Raw genomic sequence first — 9,677 nt, 5'->3', positions numbered from 1 at the left:
CTCAAGGTTCCGTTTTAGGACCACTATTGTTTTCACTATATATTTTACCTCTTGGGGATGTTATTCGAAAACATAATGTTAACTTTCACTGCTATGCGGATGACACACAGCTGTACATTTCAATGAAACATGGTGAAGCCCCAAAATTGCCCTCGCTAGAAGCCTGTGTTTCAGACATAAGGAAGTGGATGGCTGAAAACTTTCTACTTTTAAACTCGGACAAAACAGAGATGCTTGTTCTAGGTCCCAAGAAACAAAGAGATCTTCTGTTAAATCTGACAATTCATCTTGATGGTTGTAAAGTCGTCTCAAATAAAACTGTGAAGGACCTCGGCGTTACTCTTGACCCTGATCTCTCTTTTGACGAACATATCAAGACTGTTTCAAGGACAGCTTTTTTCCATCTACGTAACATTGCAAAAATCAGAAATTTTCTGTCCAAAAATGATGCAGAAAAATTAATCCATGCATTTGTTACTTCTAGGTTAGACTACTGCAATGCTCTACTTTCCGGCTACCCGGATAAAGCACTAAATAAACTTCAGTTAGTGCTAAATACGGCTGCTAGAATCCTGACTAGAACCAAGAAATTTGATCATATTACTCCAGTGCTAGCTTCCCTACACTGGCTTCCTGTTAAGGCAAGGGCTGATTTCAAGGTTTTACTGTTAACCTATAAAGCGTTACATGGGCTTGCTCCTACCTATCTTTCCGAGTTGGTCCTGCCGTACATACCAATACGTACGCTACGGTCACAAGACGCAGGCCTCCTAATTGTCCCTAGAATTTCTAAGCAAACAGCGGGAGGCAGGGCTTTCTCCTATAGATCTCCATTTTTATGGAACAGTCTGCCTACCCATGTGAGAGACGCAGACTCGGTCTCAACCTTTAAGTCTTTACTGAAGACTTATCTCTTCAGTAGGTCATATGATTGAGTGTAGTCTGGCCCAGGAGTGTGAAGGTGAACGGAAAGGCTCTGGAGCAACGAACCGCCCTTGCTGTCTCTGCCTGGCCGGTTCCCCTCTCTCCACTGGGATTCTCTGCCTCTAACCCTATTACAGGGGCTGAGTCACTGGCTTACTGGTGCTCTTTCATGCCGTCCCTAGGAGGGGTGCGTCACTTGAGTGGGTTGAGTTACTGACGTGATCTTCCTGTCTGGGTTGGCGCCCCCCCTTGGTTTGTGCTGTGGTGGAGATCTTTGTTGGCTATACTCGGCCTTGTCTCAGGATTGTAAGTTGGTGGTTGAAGATGTCCCTCTAGTGGTGCGGGGGCTGTGCTTTGGCAAAGTGGGTGGGGTTATATCCTTCCTATTTGGCCCTGTCCGGGGGTTTCTTCGGATGGGGCCACAGTGTCTCCTGACCGCTCCTGTCTCAGCCTCCAGTATTTATGCTGCAGTAGTTTATGTGTCGGGGGGCTAGGGTCAGTTGGTTATACCTGGAGTACTTCTCTTGTCTTATCCAGTGTCCTGTGTAAATTTAAGTATGCTCTCTCTAATTCTCTCGTTCTCTCTTTCTTTCTCTCTCTCTGAGAACCTGAGCCCTAGGACCATACGTCAGGACTACCGGGCATGATGACTCCTTGCTGTCCCCAGTCCGCCTGGCCTTGCTGCTATTCCAGTTTCAACTGTTCTGCCTGCGTTTACGGAACCCCTACCTGTCCCAGACCTGCTGTTTTCAACTCTTAATGATCGGCTATGAAAAGCCAACTGAGATTTATTCCTGATTATTATTTGACCATGCTTGTCATTTATGAACATTTTGAAAATCTTGGCTCTCTCTAATTTTCTCCTTCTCTCTTTCTTTCTCTCGGAGGACCTGAGCCCTAGGACCATACGTCGGGACTACCGGGCGTGGTGACTCCTTGCTGTCCCCAGTCCGCCTGGCCTTGCTGCTATTCCAGTTTCAACTGTTCTGCCTGCGGTTACGGAACCCCTACCTGTCCCAGACCTGCTGTTTTCAACTCTTAATGATCGGCTATGAAAAGCCAACTGAAAATTATTCATGATTATTATTTGACCATGCTTGTCACTTATGAACATTTTTGAACATCTTGGCATAGTTCTGTTATAATCTCCACCCGGCACAGCCAGAAGAGGACTGGCCACCCCTCATAGCCTGGTTCCTCTCTAGGTTTCTTCCTAGGTTTTGGCCTTTCTAGGGAGTTTTTCCTAGCCACCGTGCTTCTACACCTGCATTACTAGCTGTTTGGGGTTTTAGGCTGGGTTTCTGTACAGCACTTCGAGATATTAGCTGATGTACGAAGGGCTATATAAAATAAACTTGATTGATTGATTGATTGATTACACACTACTCTACCACAACATATCTACATTATTACACACTACTCTACCACAACATATCTACAATACAAAATCAACAATACAGCAAAATAACAATATTAAAGTGTGTGTGTGTTAGCATGTGTTTGTGAATGCTGTGTGTATCTCATCACAGTCTCCACTGTTCCATAAGGTGTAGTTGTATCTGTTTTTCAGAGCTGATCTTACTGCTTGACTGAGTCACATGATGTGGAATACAGTTTCATGTAGTCATGGCTCTATGTAGTACAGTGTGTTTCCCGTAGTCTGTTCTGGACTTGGGGACAGTGACGTGCCCTCTGGTGGCATGCCTTGTGGGGTATGTCTGGGTGTCTGAGCTGTGCGCTAGTCGCTTAAAAACAGACAGCTTGGTGATTTCAACATGTCAATACCTCTCACAAAGACAAGCAGTGATGAAGTCTACCTCTCCTCCACCATGAATCAGGAGAGATTCACATGCACATTACCAGCGCTGGCTCTCCGTGTACATCTAAGGGCCAGCCATGCTGCTCTGTTCTGAGACAATTGTCATTTCCATATGTCCCTTTCTGTGGCACTTGGCCATTTGACTGGACAGTAGTCATATGCGACAAAACTAGGACCTGCAGGACTGGTTAGGTTGATAGTGATGTCAAGAAATCAGAGCGGTGCTGTATCACAGACAGACCTCTCCCTGTCTTGGCTACCGTTGCATCAATGCGTTTTCACCACTACTTGATTCATCCCCAAGAAATTGCAGAAAATGCCTGAGTGAAGGAAATGTGACTGTTACCAGTGTAACAGAGTTATTACTGGTGATTCCCCTTGCCACTCCAATGATTTTGGGGTTTAGTTCTCTCTTGCTTCCACCTGCTAAACATGGAATCTTACTGGCTGGTTTGCGTGGCTTGCTTATGAGAGGCGTGTTTGAGTTAGAGTCGTCCCAGCCAACAAGCGGTAAGTTAACTGTTGCAAAGCACTGTACATCAGAAGTGATTTGTATACTCCTGAGTGCAGAGCGGAATGCACAAGTGATTTGTATACTCCTGAGTGCAGAGCGGAATGCACAAGTGATTTGTATACTCCTGAGTGCAGAGCGGAATGCACAAGTGATTTGTATACTCCTGAGTGCAGAGCGGAATGCACAAGTGATTTGTATACTCCTGAGTGCAGAGCGGAATGCACAAGTGATTTGTATACTCCTGAGTGCAGAGCGGAATGCACAAGTGATTTGTATACTCCTGAGTGCAGAGCGGAATGCACAAGTGATTTGTATACTCCTGAGTGCAGAGCGGAATGCACAAGTGATTTGTATACTCCTGAGTGCAGAGCGGAATGCACAAGTGATTTGTATACTCCTGAGTGCAGGGCGGAATGCACAAGTGATTTGTATACTCCTGAGTGCAGAGCGGAATGCACAAGTGAGATCAATGTGTTTGTAAACATAGCTGGAATATTATACGTGAGAAGTGGTGTTTCCTTTGAATATTTCTTGTGTATTTTGTTGAATATCATTTCAGCTAACGCTAGCTGGTTATTCACTATGTCTGGGGGTGTTTGGTGTTGAATATCATTTCAGCTAACGCTAGCTGGTTATTCACTGTGTCTGGGGGTGTTTGGTGTTGAATATCATTTCAGCTAACGCTAGCTGGTTATTCACTATGTCTGGGGGTGTTTGGTGTTGAATATCATTTCAGCTAACGCTAGCTGGTTATTCACTGTGTCTGGGGGTGTTTGGTGTTGAATATCATTTCAGCTAACGCTAGCTGGTTATTCACTGTGTCTGGGGTTGTTTGGTGTTTAATATCAGTTCAGCTAACGCTAGCTGGTTATTCACTGTGTCTGGGGGTGTTTGGTGTTGAATATCATTTCAGCTAACGCTAGCTGGTTATTCACTGTGTCTGGGGGTGTTTGGTGTATTTTGTTGAATATCATTTCAGCTAACGCTAGCTGGTTATTCACTGTGTCTGGGGGTGTTTGGTGTATTTTGTTGAATATCATTTCAGCTAACGCTAGCTGGTTATTCACTGTGTCTGGGGGTGTTTGGTGTTGAATATCATTTCAGCTAACGCTAGCTGGTTATTCACTGTCTGGGGGTGTTTAGTGTTGAATATCATTTCAGCTAACGCTAGCTGGTTATTCACTGTGTCTGGGGGTGTTTGGTGTTGAATATCATTTCAGCTAACGCTAGCTGGTTATTCACTGTGTCTGGGGGTGTTTGGTGTTGAATATCATTTCAGCTAACGCTAGCTGGTTATTCACTGTGTCTGGGGGTGTTTGGTGTTGAATATCATTTCAGCTAACGCTAGCTGGTTATTCACTGTGTCTGGGGGTGTTTGGTGTTGAATATCATTTCAGCTAACGCTAGCTGGTTATTCACTGTGTCTGGGGGTGTTTGGTGTTGAATATCATTTCAGCTAACGATAGCTGGTTATTCACTGTGTCTGGGGGTGTTTGGTGTTGAATATCATTTCAGCTAACGCTAGCTGATTATTCACTGTGTCTGGGGGTGTTTGGTGTATTTTGTTGAATATCATTTCAGCTAACGCTAGCTGGTTATTCACTGTGTCTGGGGGTGTTTGGTGTTGAATATCATTTCAGCTAACGCTAGCTGGTTATTCACTGTGTCTGGGGGTGTTTGGTGTTGAATATCATTTCAGCTAACGCTAGCTGGTTATTCACTGTGTCTGGGGGTGTTTGGTGTTGAATATCATTTCAGCTAACGCTAGCTGGTTATTCACTGTGTCTGGGGGTGTTTGGTGTTGAATATAATTTCAGCTAACGCTAGCTAGTTATTCACTGTGTCTGGGGGTGTTTGGTGTTGAATATCATTTCAGCTAACGCTAGCTGGTTATTCACTGTGTCTGGGGGTGTTTGGTGTTGAATATCATTTCAGCTAACGCTAGCTGGTTATTCACTGTGTCTGGGGGTGTTTGGTGTTGAATATCATTTCAGCTAACGCTAGCTGGTTATTCACTGTGTCTGGGGGTGTTTGGTGTTGAATATCATTTCAGCTAACGCTAGCTGGTTATTCACTGTGTCTGGGGGTGTTTGGTGTTGAATATCATTTCAGCTAACGCTAGCTGGTTATTCACTGTGTCTGGGGGTGTTTGGTGTATTTTGTTGAATATCATTTCAGCTAACGCTAGCTGGTTATTCACTGTGTCTGGGGGTGTTTGGTGTATTTTGTTGAATATCATTTCAGCTAACGCTAGCTGGTTATTCACTGTGTCTGGGGGTGTTTGGTGTTGAATATCATTTCAGCTAACGCTAGCTGGTTATTCACTGTGTCTGGGGGTGTTTGGTGTTGAATATCATTTCAGCTAACGCTAGCTGGTTATTCACTGTGTCTGGGGGTGTTTGGTGTTGAATATCATTTCAGCTAACGCTAGCTGGTTATTCACTGTGTCTGGGGGTGTTTGGTGTATTTTGTTGAATATCATTTCAGCTAACGCTAGCTGGTTATTCACTGTGTCTGGGGGTGTTTGGTGTATTTTGTTGAATATCATTTCAGCTAACGCTAGCTGGTTATTCACTGTGTCTGGGGGTGTTTGGTGTTGAATATCATTTCAGCTAACGCTAGCTGGTTATTCACTGTGTCTGGGGGTGTTTGGTGTATTTTGTTGAATATCATTTCAGCTAACGCTAGCTGGTTATTCACTGTGTCTGGGGGTGTTTGGTGTTGAATATCATTTCAGCTAACGCTAGCTGGTTATTCACTGTGTCTGGGGGTGTTTGGTGTTGAATATCATTTCAGCTAACGCTAGCTGGTTATTCACTGTGTCTGGGGGTGTTTGGTGTTGAATATCATTTCAGCTAACGCTAGCTGGTTATTCACTGTGTCTGGGGGTGTTTGGTGTATTTTGTACAGCGTGCTCGTACTGCAATGCATGACGTGCTATCCGTATTTCCCTATCAGCTACATTTGTGAAATGATTAGTATATTGTGCATTGTAATTTTCATGCATTCTTGTAGTGGTAAACGTGTATTATTGTTGGGTAACTGTGGTTACCACAGTCACAAGCACCTAACCAGCTGTAATAAATCTGTGACTGGTGCTACATGCTGGAGCCCTTGTTGATGATCGTTCACAACAAAACGCAAGAACAGTGTAATAGGAGTCTTGTCCTCCTCATCTGTGGAGTAGGGAATGTCAGACCAAGATGCAGCGTGGTGAGTATTCATATTTATTTCGAATACTTTTAAGAAAGAACAAAACAATAAACAAATGAAATAAACAAAGACGCTACAGTCCCGAAATAGTGAACACACGAACATGAACAACATAACAGGAACAATCACCCACAAAACACACTACAAAACAGGCTACCTAAATATGGGTCCCAATCAGAGACAATGACAAACACCTGCCTCTGATTGAGAACCATATCAGGCCAAACGAAAACCCCACATAGAAACACAACACATAGAACCCACCCAACTCACGACCTGACCAACTAAAACAAAGAAAATACAAAAGAACTAGGGTCAGAACGTGACATACAGGTACATTACTACTCCACACTGAACTACAGCCAGAGGACAGGTACATTACTACTCCACACTGAACTACAGACAGAGGACAGGTACAATACTACTCCACACTGAACTACAGCCAGAGGACAGGTACATTACTACTCCACACTGAACTACAGCCAGAGGATGGATACATTACTACTCCACACTGAACTACAGCCAGAGGATGGATACATTACTACTCCACACTGAACTACAGCCAGAGGACAGGTACATTACTACTCCACACTGAACTACAGCCAGAGGACAGGTACATTACTACTCCACACTGAACTACAGCCAGAGGACAGGTACATTACTACTCCACACTGAACTACAGCCAGAGGATGGATACATTACTACTCCACACTGAACTACAGCCAGAGGACAGGTACATTACTACTCCACACTGAACTACAGCCAGAGGACAGGTACATTACTACTCCACACTGAACTACAGCCAGAGGACAGGTACATTACTACTCCACACTGAACTACAGCCAGAGGTCAGGTACATTACTACTCCACACTGAACTACAGCCAGAGGACAGGTACATTACTACTCTACACTGAACTACAGCCAGAGGATGGATACATTACTACTCCACACTGAACTACAGCCAGAGGACAGGTACATTACTACTCCACACTGAACTACAGCCAGAGGACAGGTACATTACTACTCCACACTGAACTACAGACAGAGGATGGATACATTACTACTCCACACTGATCTACAGCCAGAGGACAGGTACATTACTACTCCACACTGAACTACAGACAGAGGATGGATACATTACTACTCCACACTGAACTACAGCCAGAGGACAGGTACATTACTACTCTACACTGAACTACAGCCAGAGGACAGGTACATTACTACTCCACACTGAACTACAGCCAGAGGACAGGTACATTACTACTCCACACTGAACTACAGCCAGAGGACAGGTACATTACTACTCCACACTGAACTACAGCCAGAGGACAGGTACATTACTACTCCACACTGAACTACAGCCAGAGGTCAGGTACATTACTACTCCACACTGAACTACAGCCAGAGGTCAGGTACATTACTACTCCACACTGAACTACAGCCAGAGGACAGGTACATTACTACTCTACACTGAACTACAGCCAGAGGATGGATACATTACTACTCCACACTGAACTACAGCCAGAGGACAGGTACATTACTACTCCACACTGAACTACAGCCAGAGGACAGGTACATTACTACTCCACACTGAACTACAGACAGAGGATGGATACATTACTACTCCACACTGATCTACAGCCAGAGGACAGGTACATTACTACTCCACACTGAACTACAGACAGAGGATGGATACATTACTACTCCACACTGAACTACAGCCAGAGGACAGGTACATTACTACTCCACACTGAACTACAGACAGAGGACAGGTACATTACTACTCCACACTGAACTACAGCCAGAGGACAGGTACATTACTACTCCACACTGAACTACAGCCAGAGGACAGGTACATTACTACTCCACACTGAACTACAGCCAGAGGACAGGTACATTACTACTCCACACTGAACTACAGCCAGAGGACAGGTACATTACTACTCCACACTGAACTACAGCCAGAGGACAGGTACATTACTACTCCACACTGAACTACAGCCAGAGGACAGGTACATTACTACTCCACACTGAACTACAGACAGAGGACAGGTACATTACTACTCCACACTGAACTACAGCCAGAGGACAGGTACATTACTACTCTACACTGAACTACAGCCAGAGGACAGGTACATTACTACTCCACACTGAACTACAGCCAGAGGACAGGTACATTACTACTCCACACTGAACTACAGCCAGAGGACAGGTACATTACTACTCCACACTGAACTACAGACAGAGGACAGGTACATTACTACTCCACACTGAACTACAGCCAGAGGACAGGTACATTACTACTCTACACTGAACTACAGCCAGAGGACAGGTACATTACTACTCCACACTGAACTACAGCCAGAGGACAGGTACATTACTACTCCACACTGAACTACAGCCCGAGGACAGGTACATTACTACTCCACACTGAACTACAGCCAGAGGACAGGTACATTACTACTCCACACTGAACTACAGACAGAGGACAGGTACATTACTACTCCACACTGAACTACAGCCAGAGGACAGGTACATTACTACTCCACACTGAACTACAGCCAGAGGACAGGTACATTACTACTCCACACTGAACTACAGCCAGAGGACAGGTACATTACTACTCCACACTGAACTACAGCCAGAGGACAGGTACATTACTACTCCACACTGAACTACAGCCAGAGGATGGATACATTACAGAGACAGAGTTCTCTAAGGCTGGATGGAGTGATGATGGAGGGAGAGAGGGATGATGGAGGGAGAGAGGGATGATGGAGTCAAGAGAAATGACCCCTAAGAGGTGTCCAGAGGCTAGTCTATATAAAAGGCACTTTAATGTGTGTGTGAGTGCAATCTCACACCTTCGAGAGGGAGAAACATAGACGTACACACACACACAATTGAACATGTACTATTGACACACTTGTGTACACACACAATTTGAACATACAGTATGACACAGACACACACACAGAGACACATACAGAGACACACAGAGATATAGAGACTAGAAGTCGACCGATTAATCGGAATGGCCGATTAATTGGGGCCGATTTCAAGTTTTCATAACAAATCGGAAATCAGCATTTTTGGAGAAAAAAAAATGACACCTTTATTTAACTAGGCAAGTCAGTTAAGAACACATTCTTATTTTCAATGACGGCCTAGGAACGGTGTGTTAACTGCCTTGTTCAGGGGCAGAA

This window comes from Salvelinus namaycush, chromosome 39, assembly GCF_016432855.1.
Source record: "Salvelinus namaycush isolate Seneca chromosome 39, SaNama_1.0, whole genome shotgun sequence".
NCBI lineage: Eukaryota > Metazoa > Chordata > Actinopteri > Salmoniformes > Salmonidae > Salvelinus > Salvelinus namaycush.
Note: the sequence above shows the minus strand (reverse complement) of the source record.